A 24247-nucleotide genomic window follows, 5' to 3' on the forward strand; every position below is an offset into this window, starting at 1 on the left:
CTAAAGAAGAGTTTTATGATCCCTCTCTCTCTCTCTCTCTCTCTCTCCTTCTCCATCCTCTCTCTCTCTCTCTCTCTCTCGTCTGCGACGTCGAAGACGACGAGGTTTGTGAGTGAACTCACAACACCAACTTTTATGGCTTGACTGATTTATATCCTCGTGAGGGTGCAAGCAGTCATAGATATATATATATATTATTTCCCCTTTACACGAAACTTCGGTAACCAGTTTTATGTTACTTGGTGTTTTACTATAGCACTCCCAAAGTTTGAAACCCTAGGCCTAAGTTTGCCCTTACATATTTCATCAATGCTTAATTTATATTGGTTTAATTAGATTTATTTTAGGCCTACCGCTGCTTAGGTTTAACGAGGCTTACTTATAGGCCTATCACCTTTACGCCATGAAGCATACTGATGTTGTTCGTGATGTTGTTCGATCAATAAACATGATTTACCACTCGGTTAGTGGACGACTGCATTAGGCCTATGTTAGATCGAAACATATTTCTCTCCAAAAAAAAATCTTACAATCTTGTCATTTGAAGTTTATTAACAGGATGTTAATTGTTTAGGTAGCAATTTAACTTTATGAAAAGGAAGTATAATATCGAGTAATCGTAGATTTTGCGCAGGAAATATATTCTGTGGCGAAACCTAACACCGCCATTATGCAAGTTCGTCGTGCATGACGTCTTGAAAGCCAGCGTTTAAGGACGTCCAAAAATTAGTATGGAAATATATATATATATAGTATATATATATATATATATATATATATATATATATATATATATATTTCTCTTTGTTGTTATGTTCTATAACACACACACACACTCTCTCTCTCTCTCTCTCTCTCCTCTCTCTCTCTCTCTCTGCTCTCTCTCTCTCTCTCTCTCTCTCTCTCCAACTTGATAACTGCGCGGAAAGGCATTGGAAATGAACTGTGAAAAGCTAAGCTGTTCAGTCATGTTCCCTAAAGGGAGAGAGACAGTTTTCCTCCTGTACACTGTACTACACTGTAGATTCCTTCCCCTTTAACGCCGTGTACACGTGACGTTGCTTTATGAATGTGCTTGCCTTCAGCTTTGCCTTTCGAGGCTGTTGTTGGTGTTTTCTTTCTACTATTACTATGCTTGTAGTACTATGCACTAGTACTAGGATTAGGTAGAGGTAGGTCTCTACGTAGGTCTAGGACTAAGTAAGCCTGATTCATGTTTCTTGGTTTTCAATTGGACTGAATATTCATTTCAAGGCTTAAAATATATAAGTAAAATGAAAAATTTCGTTAAATAGAAAAAAAAAGAAGACCAATTTGAATGATAGTACTAGTGCTACTATCATAGTACTATTCTAGGTCTAGGACTAAGTAAGTTTTATTCACATTCATTGTTGTTAAACTGGTTGGAATAATGGCTTTAAATCACAAAATTTAAATTACGTACCACTAATATTAAGAACAAATATCGTATATTGATAAAGAAATATCGTATGAATTAAAAAGTAAGATAATTTTCAATGATTAACAAAACTGAAGATAAATATAATAAAAAATAGGCGGCTTAGAAATGTGCAGAAAAATGACTAGGCCTTTAATATATTTTTCTCAGTGACCTTGAGAAACCAGTAGAATAAGATCTCTCTTATTCGTGATGCTTCAGAGAATGGTTAAAGTAAGGAAGATACGGTGGATTAGATTAGATTCTTAAAGGGTATAGGTTCACGTTTGGGATGTAGTTTATACTCTCTCTCTCTCTCTCTCTCTCTCTCTCTCTCTCTCTCTCTCTCTCTCTCTCCTTCCTTCTCTCTCTCTCTCAAAAAATATCATACTTTACTGAACTCGTCAAGAACATAACTGTGACATCCTCTCTCTCTCTCTCTCTCTCTCTCTCTCTCTCTCTTGTGATACAGGATACGAGGACGGACGGTTACTCGTCGTTTCCCACATTCCGTGATTTTTTTTTTTTTTTTTTTTGCCGGCACAAATAAGTGGCCTTTCGTCCAAGAGATGATTTATTGTTTTATATGCAGCGTTTGAGAGGATGGAGGCTGGCGAGTTCCGAGCTATTATTGTTTTCTTTCTCTCTCTCTCTCTCTCTCTCTCTCTCTCTCTCTCTCATTGAGAGATAGCTCATTTAATTATTCTATATTGGATGCTATATTTAACGTACATGAATTTACAAACATATGTTGTTTGTTTCTTTGCTACACTATTATTTATATTTATAGTATTTTTTTTATTTTATTATTATACTATTATTATTGATTATTTAATCAACGTACTTAATAAACAGTCTGTTCAACGACTTTAAAGTAAAAATTGAATTAAATTATGTTTAAAATCCTTTAGCCATGAAGTTTTCATTCTTCTGAAACTACATACTAATCCTTGGCAGATATCATGTGTATATATATTTAATAAACTTAAATTTACATTCTGTAAAGGCATTACTGATTTATAGCAGCATTCTCTGCGAAGTTCTTTTGCAAAGATATGTATATGTGTAAAATGGTATCTAATAAGGCTTATAAAATCATTTTTTATAAAGGTTTTACTGATTTATGCAATATTCTCTACAAAGCTCTTGTATGTATGTATATATATATATATATAATATATATATATATATATATCTATATATATATATATACTGTGTGTGTGCGTGTATGTGTCAATGAATGTCTGTTACAGTAATACAGCAGTATAATGTGAAGATGAAAGTCCCATAAAACACTATTTGAACGTTGCAACCATATATCTTGAGCACACTTAACATATGCGTTGTATTTATGCCTCTTGTAAGACCATCATCCGTCCAATTTATTTTACCATGTGAACAGGGCCAAACCACAGTAAGGAAGTTTGCTGTTCGAAATATACGGTTTGCAAGGCTTCAAACTAGAGTTTAGGGAGACTGTTTGATCAATCTTATCTAATGAACATGTCTTAGAATTCAATGTCTAACATCTTTCTCTCTTTATTTCTTTTCAGGTGAGTTTTTGTGGAACGAAAATGACCGGGAATAAAAATACCTGTGTTTGTGTACACCCAGGCAGCAATGTTCACAAAGTAAGCGCCGTTGGCAGCGGTTCTCGTTTTTGGCAATTTATTTGGTTTCTATTCTCGTTCAGTTATTTTCCGCGTGTGTGTGTGCCGTGACGTCATCATGTCGCTTATAGCCTTGCTGAGCTAATTTTGATCGTCCTTTTTCTTTCTTTCTTTCTTTAGGTCAGTTGTGTGGAGTAAATAGGTTCGAAAGCCGGGCTATAATACTTTTTGATATTAATACGAGGATTGGGTTTTGTATATTTGTGTATGTTTTGCGTGTATATATGTATGTATGTGTGTGTATGTTTTTTGGGAGTTAATTAGATTTGGAAGTCTTAATATACTGTTTGAAATTTATGTGATTATTTTTTGTATATTTGCAATGTTTTACGCGTATGTATGTATGCGTGCATGTATACGTATACACATTGATTACCAGGTAATGTTCCGTTGCAAATATTCCCTTGTTCATGCCAAAATAAACTTGGACACGAAATTTATTTTGTTATTTGCGAGATCTTGCAATACTTCAGCATGACCATTAACAGTTGCAATCTTTTTGTCTATGTTTTTATAAATAGCTTGTAAATGTGCACTTTTTTAAATCTAGTTTTCCTAGATAGAAGCCTTCTATATTTTATTGATTTTTTCGAGGTCATTCACTTACAACTGTTCACAGGAACCTATCAGTAATAAATGCCCAGATGACATTGGGTATCATTCTGAATGCTGATTGGATGCTTTTTGGAGGGGGGGAAGGGGAGAGAAGGGGGCCAGTGGGTAGAAGGCACGGTGGGAGAGAGAGTGGTTGGTGGGTTGGGGGGGGGGGGGAGGGGGGGCACCAACCAATCACCCATGTCACCTCTTTTGTTTAAATAACTATATTTAACTTGTAAAGTCTTCAAATATAAGTGGGATTCTCTCTCTCTCTCTCTCTCTCTCTCTCTCTCTCTCTCTCTCTCTCTCTCTGTAGCAATTATATATATATTTTAATTATAAATATGACTACGGTTTTACGACGCCATCCGTCAGTCAGCGATGGAAAGCGAACGCGAATTGTTGCATCCAGTTTATCAAATTTATCTCCTGAATTGCGGATCGCCGGTAGATTTGTGGCCTTGTATGCAAATTGAATGAATGCCGATGCAACATTGCAAAATGCGCCTTGTTATTCGTGGCTAATGCAAATCAATTTTATTATTTATTTTACGTGGCATGGTTTTGTTACGCGTGAATTTTAGAGTTAGTCACTTGTTTTAGGCAGGTAATCCTTCTTCCCAACCGTAATTCTCCATTGACTTGAGAGAGAGAGAGAGAGAGAGAGAGAGAGAGAGAGAGAGAGAGAGAGAGAGAGAGAGAATATTCTTAATATTCCATTAAATATGGATATTACATACGTTCCAGTGTCACATATATACATAATTGTTTATATGAGAGAGAGAGAGAGAGAGAGAGAGAGAGAGAGAGAGAGAGAGAGAGAGAGATCTTCGATGCAAGCAGGAATTAAAAAAAAAGCACTTGCTTAGCCGCAAACAGAGAGAGAGAGAGAGGAGAGAGAGAGAGAGAGAGAGAGAGAGAGAGAGAGAGAGATCTTGGATGTCGTATTTGGCTGGCTTCTCCATATGTAGATTTTAGTTGAACCAATGCCTAGGGGTTACAGTTTTAGCAAATCCGCTTGTAAAGGGGCTTAGGGCTGACACCTTCACGAGAGAGAGAGAGAGAGAGAGAGAGAAGTGTGTCGATGAGAGAGATGAGAGACCCGCAGAGAGAGAGAGAGAGAGAGAGAGGTTTATTGCTATTTAATGGTTATTGTAAAAACCAATAATATCAGATTCGTTTTCTCTTGCTTAGAATAACTTTAATTTGGGATTAAATTGATTTTAAAGATATTCATCATGTGTTGATGTGTATTCATTGATAGTACTGTTAGTTGTGGAATAATATTTTCGCAAATTTGTGTCAGCTCGTACGCCAAATATAAGCTTGCTTTTTAAACTTCAAACTTAACTTTTTAATGCACAAAACGACGTTTTATGCTTAAAACTTGACCATTATTATGCATAAAACCTGACTTATTTTTACTAAAAACCTAATTTTTTTTTGCTTAACGTTTTATAATCAAAGCCTAACTTTATTTTTACTTAACGTTTTCTACTTAAAATCTAACTTTGTTGACTTAATAACAACGTCTTCTACTTAAAACTTAATCTTTTATACTTAAGACAGAGCTTTTTAGACTCAAAACCTTGCTGACAAGCACATTTCAGCAATTACTTTGCTTGCTAAAACGCATGTAAGGTGAAATAACACCTTTTGGAGGGTGTGGGGGTGGGGGCGGAGAGGGGGGTGGGCGGCGGGGGGGCGGCGAGATTGTTCAAGTATAACTTCAGTAGAAATAAGAGCGAATTGTTCGGTTATGACATGAGTCTAAAGAGGGGTGCCTGAAGCCCGCGTTGTCTTTGTCTTCACCTCTGTGTATAATGTTGTATGTCGTCCAACCCACAGGTAAAGAGGAAGGAGGGAGAAGGGGGAGGGGGGAGGGAAGCCCCTCTGCACCGACATCTTTCCTTACTTATCATCCGTGAGAGAGAGAGAGAGAGAGAGAGAGAGAGTCATTTCTTAATTTAACTGTTGTTGTGTTGGCTAAGAAAACGGTGATAGGGAGGTGTAAGTTCAGTCAGACACATACGAACTACCAAGAAGTCTCTCTCTCTCTCTCTCTCTCTCTCTCTCTCTCTCTCTCTCTCTCTCTCTCAGCTATAGCTATACTTAGGATATCATTTAGACTTCATCGTATTTGTTTTTCTCAAATCACTCACGAGAATGTATATATAAGCTCTGAATATGTTTGCCGACTTACAGTAATAACTGTATGAGTTGTATACCCGTCAATTTTGAGGTATGATAAGAGATCCAGGATACCATTTTATTATTTTAATAATATAATTAATCATAACTCCGTACCAATCTCCCAGTAGGCCTAACTCCTGTTACCGGTAGAGTTATCGCAAATCCCTCCTGCTAGAAAGAGGCATCTTCCTATATTCATCCAGGGATCCCGTCTTCCTTCGTTGGCCATTTTGTTCTTCCTCGTCTTCCTCCTCTAAGGAGGAAAGTCCTCCATCGCATGAGGAACTTGAATGGAGGGTGAGAGAGAAAGTAATGTTGGTGGAGGAGGGGTGGTTTGCGATCGCAATAACATTCTTCCTCGTCTTCCTCCTCAAGGGAGGAAACTTCTTTCTCATAGAAGGAACTTCTCCCTCAAAGGAGGAACTCCTCCCTCACAAGAGAAACTTCTCCCTCAAAGTCCTCGAGGAACTCGTAGAGAGGGAGAAAAAGTAAGTCATGTTGGAGGAAGTTGGTGGTTTTGGATTGTAAATTTTGCTCGTCCCCATCTTCCTCCCCGAAGGAGGGAACTTCTTCCACAAAGGATGGAACTTCTTCCTCGAAGGAGGAACTTCTCCCTCACAAGAGGAACTCCTTCCTCAAAGGAGGAATTCGTAGGGACTGTGAGAAAGAGAGAAAGTAATGTCGGAGTGGGAGGAGGGGCGGCGGCTTTAGATTGTCGGTCTAGGGAAAACCCGAAGATATTGGTTGGGTGGTTAATGTGTGTGCGTTTTTTTAATTTTATTTTTTATTTTTAGTGTGTGAGGTTTTTTATGTTTTTTCTTTCTCTAATAGTGCTTGCGAACCCAACGTTGCAAGTCCTGCAGTGCTGAAGTGGTCTATCACGGTCCAGTGACGTTGCATAATGATGCAGGAAACATTGCAAAGGGTTCTTCTCTGCAGCTTGGGAACGAGTTACGTGCTTCGGTCTCTCTCTCTCTCTCTCTCTCTCTCTCTCTTCTCTCTCTCTCTCTCTCTCTCTCATAAGGAAAGTATACTTCCAAACAAAGCATCTACGTGTTACCCCAACTATCCTGAACTTGACTTAGCCAAACCCCCTCCCCCCCATCCTGTCCCAGACACCCTTTCTGCATCCTGCCATCCTATCCAGTGCATACACCCAATCCTGCAGGAGCGAAAAATGTCTCTCCCCAGCCCAGGTTACATGTGAGAGAGAGAGAGAGAGAGAGAGAGAGAGAGAGAGAGAGAGAGAGAGAGAGGGAAAAATGCCGTCACGCCTCATATTAATGTTGCAGTAAGACATTCATGAAAAACAGCATCACTCAGGCAAAGCCGGTATGAGTCTCTCTCTCTCTCTCTCTCTCTCTCTCTCTCTCTCTCTCCGGATATGAGCTGGACTCCCATTTCCCTAAGGCTATGCGGTTTTGAATTACCGAGGTACGAGATTACTAGAGATTAAATGTGCTTTGTGACGCGCATACGATAACAACAAAGAATCTCCATTTTCGCCTACGTGTTTTTGGTGCCATCTAGCGATTGCTTAAAGAGTTTAGAGACACTTAGCTGACGTTCAGACTGAACGTCAGCGTTCCATCATGAAAGGGTAAATGGACACGAGAGAATCGCTGATTGATTGATTTACCGTGAGTAAAACCGGCGTTGCTTAGAAAATATAGGTACTGGTGTCGGTTTATGTCAAGTTCGAGTCAGTTTGTTAACTTTGTAATTGGTCTTGGTGGAAATGATTGTCATATTTCATACATTCTGTCTTTATTATTATTATTATTATTATTATTATTATTATTATTATTATTATTATTATTATTAATCAAATGGCAACCCCCTTACATTCCGGAACCAGCCTTCCAAGGAATATTGTGATATATTTATCTGATGATTTTCATTAGAAAAAAGCAATAGATGGCGATAGGAAATACAGAAAGACGAGATCAGTTACTAGGAGATGAAATAAAATTAACAAATCAGTAGATAAATGAATGATATTCATCCCATTGCCCGGATAAAAACATGGTCTTATTCAAGCACACATTACCTTGACGTAATGTGACCTCTAGCTAATTGTGTTAAAGTGACGTGATATCTTATAGTCCAATAGAAATCAATAACAAGTTCATGTGTTAATACGTATATTAGCTGTGAGTTTTCCCTCCTAACAGTCTACTTAAGTACAATGGAAGAGAGGCAATCTACTAATCTATTCTATACAGAGAGAGAGAGAGAGAGAGAGAGAGAGAGAGAGAGAATGAATAATATGTTAGACTGTTTGTGTTAAGCGCAGCTTTCAGTCGCTTAGGGTTTTAGCGGAGACATGAGTTACCACATTCCTCCAGGTGGCGGAGGCGAAAAGATATCGGTTGTTGGCGAGGTTCATCGTGCATCGGGCATCATCACGGGAGGTGGGGGAGGAGGAGGCGGTGGTTGAGAGGGGGTTAGGAGGAGAGCGGTGGATGGGGGGAGGGTAAAATGCGACATATACTTCCCCAACATTGATCAGAAAGAAAAAGCTTCGTTACCATTTTCTCCCAGTTTCCCTCGACATCGAATGACCGTTTTCAGTGACTAAATAACTCGTGATTCCTTCATGGATGTAATTAAAGCAACAATTATTAAGTTTTAATTGTTATTACGTTTGTATAATTCATTAAGATAACCGCGCAGGGAGAAATCTTCGCGAATTATAATGACGGCGTTTTAAGGTGAGTGTGGCGTCGAAATGAACCCGCCATATTTTGTCGGCGGTTACATTTAATTGGGTAGCCACCAGCTCTCTCTCTCTCTCTCTCTCTCTCTCTCTCTCTCTCTCTCTCTCCTTGCAGTACCTTAACGATTTCAGATTTCATTGTGTCACGTTATATTATATATATATATATATATATATATATATTATATATATATATATATATATTTATTTTTTATTTATTTATTTATGAGTCTATTATTGTAACCATGAGCGTAAATGTTAACCAGTCATAATAACAACATTTATAACACCTGTGTGTGGGACTAAGTCGATTTGCGACGTCTTAAAATAACCAGTCTAAAGAGATGGACGCTATATTGAGAGAGCAAGAACGTTTGTGATATAAAGCAGAATATAATAATAATATTAAAGACTTAAAACCGCCTTTGCTTGATTGAGGGAGAGAAAAGGCGGAAGGTCACCGACGAGGGTGAATATATACACACACCACGCCCACAACAGGATGTGACGTCACGCCGCAAGGGTTCACTTGCTCTTGAAGACCAACCGTTCCTGAAGGCTCTTCCCCTCCCTTCCCCATCGCTTTCCTCCCCTACAACACCCTTAACCCCCACCCCTACCTGCAAACCTCCCTTACACCAGTTCGTCACTTCGCCATTTGCGAAAAAGCTTTTCTCTCTCTCTCTCTCTCTCTCTCTCTCTCTCTCTCTCTCTCTATTGTGGACAGGAGAGGCGGATCTTAGTACAGTTCAGCACATAAATGATTGCGTCATGATGTATTTAGGGACTTCCTAACTTCCTACATGTATTGCCGTTATTTTTTCTTCAATGACATTGATTATTTACAAGGTGTAGGCCTGTATCAATCAGTTGGTTTACTGAGGTTTATCGTAAGCGGTCGGTAATTAACTATATGAGAGTGAGAGAGATAGGTGAAAGTTACCGCTCATATGAAGTTATTTTACTTTGTCACCGCGTATTTTTTTTTTCTTATTTCACTGGTCCTTTTCCTTTATCCTTATTTAACGGAAGTGATCCAACATTGAATGTACTACCTCCTCCGGTGCGTTATGCAATTCGTGTGAATGGAAGTATATATGATTTATATATATATATATATATATATATATATATATATATATATATATGAATGGAAGTTACGGGGTTCCTTTCATTAATTTTTTTTTACGAGTACTTGTATGTTGACGATATATAATATTTCACGTTTATATATTATATATATATATATATATATATATATATATAGTTATAGTGTGGATGATTCATTATGATACCTTTCCTGTCTTGAGTTCTTATGACGTGTTCATTTGGTGGCTGCCTTATATAACAGCTTTCTAATTTTAGAGACTGAGGAATCGTTGTCAATGGCGTTCGGGTACGACTTTGTCTTATGCTTCGTATAACAGCAGAGCTGTGAGTATTTCGGGACAATTTGTGGGTATTTGCAAGCCCTGAAATTATTTTATTTATGCATTTATTTGCGTTCATGAATTCGCTAATGTTTCTCAGGCACGTAAGGGGTGTTAACACCTGCTGTAATTGGTGTTATCGTCTTTGTATTCTCGGAAAGGTGATAATATGCTCGTGACATTTTTGGGGTGACGTCATTCACGTTTTTGCATTCTTCAAAGAAGGCTTTACAATCATTATATATATTATATAGATATATATATATATTGTATATATTACATAATATAATTTCACTAATTAACCACACAACTTGACTGTATATATATATATATATATATATATATATATATATACACATACATACATATACATATACGTATACATATACGTATACATACTGCTCATGCTAGGCATCAATTAGACGTGATGGATTATAGATTCCAGAAGCTGAATTGACTTCGAAATGCTGTGCGTTTCAGTAGATTGCTGTAATTACTTAGAATACATCGATAGCCAAATTTGAATTAAATAGATCTAATAATAACTCGTGTCTATTCGCAGATATCAATCAGGGAATCATGCTCTATTTAAATAAATTAAACGTGGGGTTTCTGCAGTTGCAAAAAACAATCTGATGTCGAATTGCTCATGGGACGTGAAATTTATTAATAGTGTATCAGCAATATTTATAATGTTCATTATCATACAGCAGCTGAGTGACCACGTATGTATGAATAAGATGCACGTGTTATATAAGAGGAGTTTCTTATATATCTCGTCCGGTGTAAGAGAGACATGCTAAGAGATAGCCAAAGAGCAGAGACGGGTATACAAGAGATAGAAAGGTATAGATTCTCTCTCTCTCTCTCTCTCTCTCTCTCTCTCTCTCTCTCTCTCTCTCTCAGCAACGTTGTGCATTTATGACCTGAGTCTGTAGTTATGACTTGTAGCAAGATTGGTCTCTCTCTCTCTCTCTCTCTCTCTCTCTCTCTCTCTCTCTCTCTCTCTCTCTCTCTCTCTCTCAGGTAACTTTTATTTTTCCTGGACCTTTTTAAAAAATTTTATTTTTTACTAGTGACAAATTACTGCGATATATTGACTTCTGTTGTCGAGGGAAAAATAGAATTTAACAGAAATTTTCCAACTCTTCCCCCCCCCCCCTTCCCCCGACCAACTTTTTCCCTTTTTGTGGATTAACCACAGTTAGAGGGGTGAAATACCCCCATGAATTTTGGGACGGGGGTGGGAGAGGGGGTGTCAGGGTTGCGTGTCAGAAAGGTTAGCACAAGAGAGAGAGAGAGAGAGAGAGAAGAGAGAGAGAGAGAGAGAGAGAGGTTTAGCAATCTTGCTACAAGTCCAAGACCACAAATTTAAGTTCATGAATGCACATCGTTGCTTAAGGAGAGAGAGAGAGAGAGAGAGAGAGAGAGAGAGAGAGAGAGAATATGTAACATCTGTGGGTAGTCGTTTCCGTAAGATTTTCCTTCTTCTATATTTGGTGTCGTCTTCAATGACCTACCAGTGTGCATGACTTTTATTTTATTATTTTATTATTTATTTATATATTTTGGGTGGTGGTGGGGGGTGGGCGGAAGGAGGGGGGCTTGTTGTCATGACAGATAGTCTGCCAATTCAAAAAGGAATGACTTACAGAAGCGAATGTAAATAGGTACAGTGTTCGAATTCGCCTGGAATGTGAGGAGACTTCTATGTTTATACATTCGTATGATGCATAGCCTATATTTTTTGTTGTTTGCTTACCTGTACGTCTGTGTTTTCTTTATCGTTATTTGGCTCCTTGAAGATGAATGCAGACGAGCCTTTGAAAGCTTAGAAGTGCAAAGAATCTCTTCTTTTGAAATTTCCTTGTTGTCGAGTTCGTCTGTTTCGTAAACACCACGCGACAATGCATCTACCGCAGGTGCCCTCGTCAGTTATAATTCCTTTGCAGGTACCACTGGGCAGGATTCAAACGACCTGGGCATGTTTTAGTTTCCAAGTCAGCAGAGCTGGTTGATGCCATGCCCCTGGTGACCACTTTAAAAGTCCGATTGAGCCCGCCCCAGGCCGGGTGAAGCCGTTAAATACATTTTTTGTTCTCTCTCTTTCAAATTTGTTACCAACCGATGGGCGCTCTTCAACGTTTGACTCTCGTAAGTTCGAGTGGCTTTTGTCGACATTCTTGCAGTGGAGTTTATTATAAGTGGTCAGTTGCACTCCTTTTTTAGTGAATGTATATATATCTTTTTTTTTTACTTTTTCTTTTCTTATTGATCTATCCCCTCTGTATATCCTGTTGCCATCTGTTACTGAATAGGGTTTTCGTCTCCTGTATAATTAATTAATAATAATAATATCTGAAGGAGATCCTCGTTGAAACAAGTATTATCGAAGGATATTGCTGTATCAGCTGCATTTAACCTTTTAAAATAGTCTTCTATTTTTCTACTAACAGTTATTAGAAAAAATAGAGAAGACTATTTATAAGTTAAATGCAGCTGATGCAACAATATCCTTCAATAATAATAATACCTGTTACAATACCTCAACTAATACCTGTAATATAATAATAATAATAATAATAATAATAATAATAATACACCATATTCTTTGGAAGCTTGATTTTCAAGTCATTGGCCCCTCTGTTGGGCTTCTTCCATATGAATAGCGTTCATATTCTGAATGATAATGATAATAATAAGTTGATGCACACCACTGAGGACGAGACCGGGATACCTTTTCAAAAAAAGGGCAACCTAAAATGGCAGTCCATGAGTAATCCAAGCTTTTTGGTGTCCTTGAACCGCGCATGGGAAGCACTTTGGATCGAGCGCTTGCTCATCCAAGAGGCTTCGAAATTATGACTGCGCAAGTAAATTTAATCCAACGCTATTTCACATTTGGTGCATTAAGATAAGATGCGCTCTCTCTCTCTCTCTCTCTCTCTCTCTCTCTCTCTCTCTCTCTCTCTCTCTCTCTCTCTCATTTAATTTCGAAGGCGAGAGAAGTTCCCATATGTTCGCGTGTTACGTGATGGCATTTTTGTACTTGTAGCAAGAACCAGATGTTAAGAGAGAGAGAGAGAGAGAGAGAGAGAGAGAGAGAGAGAGAGAGAGATGTTACAGTTAGCAAGAACAGCACTAAGTAGTGTTACTCTGTTGCATCTTCAGTTATGTAAAGAGGCCAAGTTTGTACTCGGATCTTTCGTGCATATTAATGTCGTCAGACTTCGTACTGTTATATGAATAGATTATCTTATTTTTGACGACGTTGCATAACATCTGAATACATCATTCGTGTTAACCATCAGTAAGTTGTTTATAAAACCGTATAAATTGTCTTATATCTCAGTGTTAACCACCAGATTCAGTGTAGGCGTTTTCCCCCAAAGACACGAACGAACACCTGGGCCCCTTATCAAGAGTACGCAATTTATATTTCGAGGGTTTTGGGAAAAGACGGCATGAATGGCAAGCTGAACACCTGTGGTGGTGGTGCTACACCTGCAAACAATTTGAAATCTGACGAAATTCAGCGCTAAGGGACTGCCTTCGGCCGCATCTGCGCTCTGTGATAGCCGGGAATGAGAGGATCAGCCCAGTGCAGACCAAGACAGACTTCCCGAGATCCAAAGATTCTTACGATGCGGCGTTTCGCGCGCTCGCGCGCTTGTATGTGAGCTGTCTTTGGTGGCGGACTCACAACGAAACATTCCTTCACGCTATGAGTGAGGAGGAGTTTTACCTCACCTGCCTTGACTTACCTGCTCTACCTGCCTCCTTCTCCTCTACTCCTGCTTCGTCTTCTTCCTCTTCTTCTTCTTCATTCTAGCTTGCTTACCTGTCGAGTTATTGGCCCTGGCTTGCCTTGCCTGCCGGGTTTCTGTGGGCTTTTGTTCCACCAATAGACTGCTCTGGTGACTTTTGGTCTCGTTGGGGCCGTGTTGAGGTTCGTCTGTACAGTTTCCGAAAAGATGTTTCAACATTTCAGACTTTTATACGTTTTCTCACAAGATTTTTCAAGCAATTTGTAACGCATTTTTTCTTGTACACATTTTCTTCTAAGGCATTTCAATCAGGTTTTTGCACTTTCTGTTTGTACATATTTTCCCAAAAAGACATTTGAACCAGACTTTGATATATATATACTTTTTCTTAGAAGACATTCCAACCAGACTTTGATACATTTTCTCAAAAGGACAATTGAACCGGACGTTTACGCATTTTCTCAACAGACATTTCAACCCGACTTTTACACATGTTCTCAACAGACATTCCAACCAGACATTTGAGACATTTCAACCAGACGCTTACGCATTTTCTCAGAAGACATTTCAAAACCAGACGCTTACCAAGTGGGCGAGGTGGGGACCCATGTTCGTCGATGCTGCTCGTATTCTGTAGGTAGATATTCTATCCGTTTTGGGCAATCTCTGAGGTCCCCCAACCCCCCATACCCTTCCCCTTCCCAACAAAGGGTCCTTATACCCAAACATGACCATCATCGGCATGCCACGTTGCTTATAAATCCACCGGCCGTGTTTTTCTTTCTTCTTGAAGAGAAAACCTGCCCAAGTGGGTTGCTTTGCGGTTTTACATGAGAATTAAACCCCATTACACAGCTATTCCATTGCTGACTTGTTTATTTCTCTCTCTCTCTCTCTCTCTCTCTCTCTCTCTCTCTCTCTCTCTCTCTCTGTATCATCTGGTTGAATTTTAATGACTTTGTGTCCGATTACAACTGAGTTATGCTGTTTCATGGGAAGAATACAACCGCTTCTGGTAGAGTACATCTGGTAGTATCATAGCTATTTTTGTTTATTTATTTATTAATATATCATATATATATATATACTATATATATATGTGTGTGTGTGTGTGTGTGTGTGTGTGTGTGTGTTGACTTATAAATATTTTTATTTTTATCTTGAAATGCTGGGAAAACCACAGAAGACTAACTTTAGTGAGATACTCAAACTTAACTAGACGAGCGAGAATAACCCTTTCAAATACGACGAATCAATAAGCTTCAGTTCCCCATTGACGCGTATAGAGAGAGAGAGAGAGAGAGAGAGAGAGAGAGAGAGAGAGAGAGAGAAATCCTCTTTTGATGACATCCAATCCTCTTGCACTAATCCCCCGTTTTTTCCTAAAAACTAAATTGAATTTGTTATATAGGGGAATCAGGCATTGTTTAATACGATTTATAATCTCGCGGGGGAAGGGGGTTGGGGAGGGGGAGGAGAGGATGGGAAGGGAAGGGGGACAGGGGAGAAGTATACATGGATTTTTATTTCATCTACACCTCCCAGCGATGCAATACGATCCTATTGACGCTCTCAAGCTTTTGACGAATCAGTGCACGGATGTACGGCGTGGGTGGTATATATATATATATATTATATATATATAATATATATATAAATATACTATATATATATTATAAGAGAGAGGAGAGAGAGAGAGAGAGAGAGAGAGAGAGAAGAGAGAGAGAGAGGCATAATCTCGGTATAAACTTACTTCTTGATTGATTGATAGCCGAACGGTCAGTCGATTGTCTGTCACTGTATCTAAACCAAAGGGTCAGGTTCGATTCCTGTCCGAGTTAGTGGCATTTTTCAGTTATAAGTAATTCCCAAGGTACAGTAAATTTGATATTAATAGGATATGTGTATATGCGTATGTGTGTGTATATATAGCGTATATGTAATGCATGTGTTTATTATAAACTTTGTTAGGGGAATGTGTGTTAAATTTATGGACTTTAGATAGTGTTAAAAAACGTAAAATAATATCAGTTAATAACTACTATATAAGGAATTTTAACTTGGGCATATGGCTGTGTACATTCAACTAATATTGAAACTTATTTCCTATATTTCCAAGTCATGCAACGCTAATTCGCTGGCGTTCATGCAAAGATGGTATGATTATACGTACGGTTTAAATCTAAAATGTCTACAAAGCTTGGAGGCTTTGTATACATACTTATATACATACTTAAAAACTTAGGGCGGGATACGCATCGCATTTTTGTTTATCGGATTTTGAAAGGCGATTAATATATGAAAATGAGTAAATAAATTACTCAGGACATGCATTCGTAACAAAATGATATATGCATGTTGATATGTCAGATTTAAAAGTATAATATTATTAATTTTTCGTTTTAAGAGGCTGATGCAACTGAAGAAATATCAGTGTTCACAGTGTAATGAAGTTAACATACCAGTTTGAAAATCATGCCATATCAATATAGTGTATCAAGGTTATCACGCAACTGAAGAAGTGTCAGCGTGAACAAGTGTATCGTATTGTATCGCAGCGTATTTGAGCGTGTCACAATTGTAGTGAGCTTACGTCAGGATTAATAACTTTTGATTGGATTAAATTGCAGGTGTTGGGGGTTGTCATAACGGCGTCCTCCCGGCGTACGTAAACAAATAAAGCTGGCGCCTTTAAGTTCGATTTTGCTATTCGTAAAAAAACTGGATTTTCGTCCATGAGTGATTCCAGCCACTTGTTTGGGGGAAAATGAGGAATACTTATACAGGGTGTCCATAAAGTCCCAGTATCATTCTGAGCAATAAATACTTGTAATGGTACTGGGACCCTATGGACACCCTGTATAATGGTTTCCTTGTTTGATATTGACCAACAATAACTCATTTTTCAGGCCTCTTGCTTGTGGTAGTTTTAACGTAGGGAAGTTATGCAAATGGCATGCAAACGTGCTTACAGTTTGCTTTGGTTATATTGCAAGTTATGTTGACGTATCACGCGCAACAGCAAATATTATTTTGTGGTGTGGAATAAAATTTCGGGCTAAATAATTTAAGTGATTTTGTAGTGTTGGTATTTTCCTCAATTCATGACCACGGCGCAGGGGGCTTTTGTTCTTCAGCATGAGAGAGAGAGAGAGAGAGAGAGAGAGAGAGAGAGAGAGAGAGAGAGAGAGAGAGAGAGAGAGGGGGGGGGGGGGGGGGGGGGCGGGGGCTAATGCAAAAAGCCCATCTTTAATTGGAATTTCAAAGTTTACACTCCATGTTTGCTGTGATAATTGCTTTTGTGGTTTCAGTTAATGCAAGAGTTTTGTTCTAGAGAGAGAGAGAGAGAGAGAGATGAGAGAGAGAGAGAGAGAGAGAGAGAGATTTATCGTATAACCAAAAGAATATGTTTGGCCTTACGGAAAAAAATATTTTTGTGGTTTAGGTTACTGTAAGAGTTTTGAGAGAGAGAGAGAGAGAGAGAGAGAGAGAGAGAGAGAGATTTCAATCGCTTCGGTCCAATTGCGTCAGCAATAGGATGTTGCTTTGAAAACTCCTCCATCTCTCATTCGAGGCGATATCCTAAAAATAAGAAGATCCTTTGTTCGGACAACGGTACCTTCTCTCTCTCTCTCTCTCTCTCTCTCTCTCTCTCTCTCTCTCTCTCTGCGCCAAGGTTATGAGAGGTTACAAGAATTTTGTCCGTGGCTTGAGACTGTTGCCCGTGAACGCAAACTACTGTGTGAGTGAGGTCTCTCTCTCTCTCTCTCTCTCTCTCTCTCTCTCTCTCTCTCTCTCTCTCTCGTGGATACCTCAAGTTAGCATCACATGTAGTGGTTTAAAGAAAATGGCATATTTGATGATGGTTGTCGTTTCGTGCGCTGAAGAAGTTCGAGTTGCGGCTTCTCTCTCTCTCTCTCTCTCTTCTCTCTCTCTCTCTCTCTCTCTAATATATATGCATCTCAAGGCATGACTATGTACCCATTTGCGTCTGACAGAGAAAGAATTATGTAGATGAACTTCAAATGTAGTGGTTTGAAGAAAATGGTGCACGCGATGGTATAGCCGGCTTTTAACTCTCTCTCTCTCTCTCTCTCTCCTCTCTCTCTCTCTCTCGCAGTATATAAGTAGTACTGCCATTAAAGTCTGTTCACGTCATTAGAGTAAATATGCGCCTTGCATCATAACTCTCTGTACAGTTCATGCTGTTGGCCAATCTATGCTGTCCTCTTTAGTTTAACATATTTGCAGATTAAGTTGCAGATGCTTGGTTTGCAGGGTCCATGCAGCGTTTGTGTGTGTGTGTGTATGTGTGTTTCGGTAGTGAGGCCGTTCATTGGTATGTAAATATTCGTCCAAGGTGCCCAGCACATTTCCAGTGAAGAGATCCTGAAGGTAAAAAGATTTGGAGACCATAGCGGTAGGATTTGGAACCCCATATTTTTATATCATCTTGTTGTTGTCGCAGTTTCTGTAGGAATCCGGGTTGTTTCTTGGTGCTGTTATAGATTCATTATAGCTGTTGTTGTAGATCTATATGAAGGCCTTCTGAGAAGGTTATCAGAATGCTCACAACCGCTCGAATTGTATCCCTCTAGAATTGCCTCTCTTGTTTTTTCTTGGAATCCGGGTTGTTTCTTGGTGCTGTTATAGATTCCTTATAGTTGTTGATGTTGTAGATATAATCTATTTTACGGTTTTTATAAACGGGTTATAAGATTGCTTACAACCGCTTGAATTCCGTGCCTGTAGGGTTTCATCTCTCCTTGTTGTAACGGTTCTAGGAATCTGTGTTGTTTCTTGACGCTGTTATAGATTCCTTATAGTTGTTGTTATAGAAAAAAACCTACTTAAATCTTTGACAAAGTGCTTACAACCGCCCAAATTCTTTGCAATTTCTGTGGGTCGTTGTAAACATAAGCATCACCTAATCTGGTTAAAGGGGTTACAGAAAATACAACTCTTCTTTAAGGCTCCATAAGAGGACGTAGGGTATCCTTATAACTGTTGTTGTAGAAATAACCTATTTAAACTCTTTATAAGAGGACGTAGCACAACCTTTACAATACTTTGCCATTTTTGTGGGTTGTAAACATCAGTTTGTTACAGAGAGAGGTTACAGTTTGCTACGGAGAGAAAAGGTTACACAGAGTTTAAGGGGGTTAAAATCTTGCCGTTTTCTGCAATAGGTTCTGCTGCGTTGCTGTGAGGCATCATTGGTTGCTTGTTAACAGACAGCCCTGCGTCATGTCCTACTTCTGAAGTGTTACGCCATTCCTTTGCGTATGGGAAATCCGACCATGGCGTATTATTAACTTTAGTTGGTAGTCCTTGTAAGGGGGCCGCTGTCCTTCCTCCCACAATTCAGGCCGAAGATGCCGCTGGATTCTACGATTTGAAGCAGTTCTCTTCGTATAATGTTAGTCTTTAACTTGTGCACTAAAAATGAAAGGTTTGAAACTATAGCTGGTTCACTTAAGGTAGATTCTTGGATGAGCCAAATGCTTACTAGACGTTTGTTTGGAGGCCACTGATTGGCTGGTAATGGGAAGGTAGGCAGCTTCCCAAGTCATTTCAAGGCGTTCCCGCCAAATTGCAATCTCGCAAAAAGGGGTAGGGCTCAAACCAAGGAAATTTGTAAATTCTTAAGTGAACCAGTTTAGTAGTACGGAGGTAAAAAAAAAAACAGAAATTTATTAAAGAATACATAAAATAACTAGATATTTTTTTATGCATGTAAACATCAGAAAATGGAATAACAGTGGTATGGGACGCCCTCAACGAGTAAACGACTCAACTCGTTCAATTTCCCATTGGAGATTGTATGTGCGAATATCTCTTATTTCAATACTTGTCTGTATAATATTCATCCCTGTACCTTAGTCTCAAGATGTATTGCATTCGTCGGCTGAAGTATCAAAGCTCTCACGATGTTGCAAAATCAAAATTTCACCAAAGAATTGATACCCTTCTGTATAATATTCACCGCTGGACCCTAGTCTCGAGATATCTGTTGCATTCATCGGCTTAAGTGTCAAAGATCGGCGGATCATTCCTAGATAGTGACTCCCAAAGGTTTCTGGGGGTTATTATCTTTTATGATATTACAGTCTTTTGTTTGTGTGTTTTGACGGTAATCTCCAACGGACCTGTACTCATCACCGCCCGTCAGACGTGGAGATACATGATACTGGTTAAAACAAAACTCCTTTGGCGGGTCACTAAAAAAAAAAAAAAAAAAAAAAAAAAAAAAAAAAAATCTAAAAAAAAAAAAAAAAGCTCCTCAGTGGCGTCGGTTGGTTTATGGTGTTGACGTCCCTGAGCCTCTGTGATCCGCGAGTTCGAGTTCCTCGGCCATTCCAAGTTGCGGAGTGAGAGATGTGTATTTCTGGTGATTAGAAGTTACACTCCTCGGACGTGGGTTCGGGAAGTCCCCTCGCGTAAAGGCCGTTGGTCCCGTTGCGCTGAATAAACCACTGGTTCCATTGACAAACGTTAAAAAACCCGCCCATAACAAACAAACAAAACTAAGATATAAAAAATCCAGAGATCTTTCGACACTACAGAATCTAAAATTTCGCAGAAGAATCGATTGATAGAGGAAGCTAATGCTTTTCTGGATTAACCCTAACCGTTTTGGAAGTCGCAACAGCTTGGCTTGATCAGTGTTTTGGAAATCGTGTGAACAGGACTTCAAGGAACCTGTCTGCATCCTGTGGCTTGAGTTTCCCTGAGGAATAAAATGACATTTTAGACGTTTTCGAATACGCTGTCTTTTGTCTAGCACCAAAGGCCAACAGGGTTAGCTTGTACCTCTAGAAATCACAGTTTTGTCAGGAGCTTTGAGGACGCTAAATGTTATCAAGGATTTAATTAGTATTGATCTTATTCCCACCAACTTATCAACCATCATTCAGGATATTCAACTTGCTATGCCAACGATATCGCAACCAGTCGACCAGAAAGTCGATAATAATCAAAGTCCCAGAAATCAAGGAACTAAGTCGACCACTTTATACTGTACAATAAACTTAGAAGTATATAGAATAGACCGAACAATAAATTTTAGGACCTCTCTCTCTCTCTCTCTCTCTCTCTCTTCTCCTCTCTCTCTCTCTCTCTCTCTGGCGGCCAATATTTAGCAATTAATAACCTCACCGTTGTTTTCAAATTATCTTTCTAGTTTCATTGCGTTTGCTTTAATTCCCGGCTCAGCTCCGTGTTGCTCCATATGACTGCAGCTCGCTCCCCTTCTCTCCTCCCTCCCCCTTCCCCCTCCCCTGCCCTCCCTTCCCCTCCCCTCCTCCCTTCCCCTCCCCCTTCCCACAAATGCTGGCCGACCAGCCATTCTTCGAAGTTTATGCCCAAAGGTCAAGAAAGCTGGGACAAGATGAAACGGTCGCTCCCACGTATCATTCAAGGTTGTATTAGATATCGAATACCCCCCCCCCCGCCCCACCCCCATCCTTTCTCCCTTCCTCAAAACCTTCCCTCCCTTTCCTTTCCCCTTTCCCTTCCCACTTTCACCGCCTCATACCTACCTCCTCCTCCCCTTTTTTTGCTTGGCAAGACCTCCTCCCTAATCTGTGCTAAGACTTGGAAGGTTTTAAATTGCTACTTGTTTAGTTTTGGTTGGCTTTACACTTCATTTCAAGAATTATTAATTGTAAATTGGAGTTTTTTTTGTCTCTCTCTCTCTCATCTTCTCTCTCTTCTCTCCTCTCTTCTCTTCTTCTTCTCTCTCTCTGTTAATGTATGTTTATGCAGCAAATGGAAATGTATATAATAATGGCACTTAATAGAGTAAAGAAATTTCTACTTTTTGATCTCTCTCTCTCTCTCTCTCGTCCTTCTTTTCTCTCCCGTCCTCTCCTCTTCGTTCTCTCTTCTCTCTCTCATCTTTAGTTGGTAGTATGCAGTGAATTCGATTTACCATTTGTTGTGTGGTTGATTCCAAGAATAGTAATAATATATATTAATAGGTATATATATATATTATATATTCTTTTCAACCACTAGAAATTATAATATTCATGTTCCTTGCATTTAGGAGTCTGCAGTGAAATATTGAATATTAATGTTCAATTGGTACTATTTTTTCATTAAAAGACAAAGGATCTCCAGAACAATGTTAGGGTTGAAATAACATATTTAACGAATTCTTCGAAAACATGAATTTAAGATCAGAATATTAATTTATATAGAAGTTGTTTCTCTCTTTTTCTCGTTACTCCAATTTGTAAAGTGAATTTTTACGTCGCTATGGTGACCGTTCAGTTCTCTCTCTCTCTCTCTCTCTCTCTCTCTCTCTCCTTCTCTCCTCTCTCCTTCTCTCGAAGTAATTATTCCGTATGAATGATCGTTGTTATGGTTATGCATGGTTCTTTGTAAGAGAGAGAGAGAGAGAGAGAGAGAGAGAGAGAGAGAGTGGAAAAAATGATAGAAAAAGAGGTGTTTATATAATTTATATCTATAAAATAATTAAGTTTCAGTATGAATGGTCGTTGTTATGGTTATGCATGGTTCTTTGTAAGAGAGAGAGAGAGAGGTAAAAATGATAGAAATATGAGGTGTTATATATTTATATATATATATATTTATATTTACATTTGAGAGAGAGAGAGAGAGAGAGAGAGAGAGAGAGAGAATGTTAACGTTGTATAAAAGACTTTATTTATAGGAAAAGTTTTGCGTGCATGACCACAATGTTTCTCCAATTATGAACGAAAGTAAGAAAATGACGGCTAAAGAAAGTGTTAAGATAAAGGAGAAAGCTACACCTTTTCCCAAAACGATAAGAAAGAAAATAAAATAAAAAAAGTTCAATTTTTCGAAAACTTCCTTTTGTACCCTGTGACTTTGAAGAGTGGTGGTGGTGACGTCATCGGTCACGTGGGTTTGTTTACATTCTTCAAGGTCAGGGTCAGCCACATGATCGTGTGCGCAGAGGAACGGCGCGAGATTCGACCTTGCGTAGGCCCGGCGTAAGGAGCGTAATTGCTTGCTGTCCGTCGCTCTCTTTAGACTGGGGACCCGGCCATAACCGCCCTTAGGGACGGTGTACCTTAGGGCGAGAGTCCTTTTGCAGCCTTCGTCGTTATTAAGAATTGAATAGTCAAGAATGATTCTCGTAAAAACCGTTAGGTTGTGATTTTTGTTTTTGCTTTTTTGTTTTTTATTTATAATGAATGAATGGAGAAAACTCGTGTAGTATTATGTGTACTATCTTCGTTCATATGTAAGTGATAGTAAGCTCGTCATTCATAACTTTTACTTTTTTACTAGGGTAGTAAAATTATTGATTTGTAAAGGTGATAATAGGATATTCATTCATAAATTTATATGTAAGTAAATTTATTAAATGACAATACTTATCATCAATGTTAATCCTCTCTCTCTCTCTCTCTCTCTCTCTCTTTGATCGTGACCTTTATTTGTACTTATTTATATATAACTTCAATGTGAAAGTGAGTACTCTGAAATTCGATGTTGTGAAAGTGAGAGTATATATCTCTTGAATTGTGAAAGAGAATTTCTCTTAAATTCAAGATTGTGAAAGTGATTATATTATAATTCAACATTGTGAAAGTGAGCGAATTTCTTCCGATTTCAACATTGCGAAAGTGAGAGTGAATATCTCTTGAATTCAACATCGTGAAAGTGAAAGCGAATTTTTCTTGGATTCATCATCGTGAAAGTGAAAGCGAATTTCTCTGGAATTTAACATTGTGAAAGTGAGAGCAAAATTCTCTTTAATTCAACATTGCGAAAGTGATAGAGAATTTATCTTGCATTATAAATTGGGAAAGTGAAAGTGAATTTCTGTTGAATTCAACATCGTGAAAATGAGGGTGAATTTCTCCCGAATTCAGTATTGTGAAAATGAGGGTGAATATCTCACGAATTCAACTTTGTGAAAGTGAGAGTGAATATCCTTTGAATTCAACATTGTGAACGGGAGAGTGATTATCTCTTTAGATCAGCCTTGTGAAAGTGAGGGTGAATACCTCTTGAATTCAATATTGTGAAAGTGAGACTGATTATCTCTTTAGATCAGCATTGTGAAAGTGAGGGTGAATATCCCTTGAATTCAACAAAGTGAAAGTGAGTGTAAATTTCTCTTGAGTTCATCATTGTGAAAGTGAGACTGAATACCTCTTGAATTCAACATTGTGAAAGGGATAGTGAATACCTCTCGAGTTCAAAATAGTGAAAGTGAGAGTGAATGTCTCCCGAATTCAGCATGGTGAAGGTGATTTTTTAGAATTGAACATTGTGAACGTGAGAGCGAATATCTCTCGAGTTCAAAATAGTGCAAATGAGACGGAATTTCTCCCGAATTCAACATTGTGAAAGTGAGAGTGAATTTATTTTGAATTCAACGTTGTGAAAGTGAGAGTGAATTTATTTTGAATTCAGCGTTGTGAAAGTGA

General features: G+C 38.7%; 1 long non-coding RNA gene across 5 annotated transcripts in view; it reads left to right on the plus strand.

The window, feature by feature from the left end:
• LOC135212487 (uncharacterized) overlaps positions 1 to 24247 on the plus strand; it is a 233863-nt gene that overhangs the window by 204337 nt on the left and 5279 nt on the right. Inside the window, exon 4 of one of the 5 annotated variants that reach the window (XR_010313914.1) lies at positions 2992 to 3069. The exons of the other annotated variants lie outside the window; for them this stretch is intronic. This is a non-coding gene — a long non-coding RNA (uncharacterized LOC135212487). The remainder of the gene's footprint in view (positions 1 to 2991; positions 3070 to 24247) is intronic. 5 annotated transcript variants of the gene reach the window in all.

The sequence above is a fragment of the Macrobrachium nipponense genome, chromosome 41 (assembly GCF_015104395.2).
Source record: "Macrobrachium nipponense isolate FS-2020 chromosome 41, ASM1510439v2, whole genome shotgun sequence".
Lineage (NCBI taxonomy): Eukaryota > Metazoa > Arthropoda > Malacostraca > Decapoda > Palaemonidae > Macrobrachium > Macrobrachium nipponense.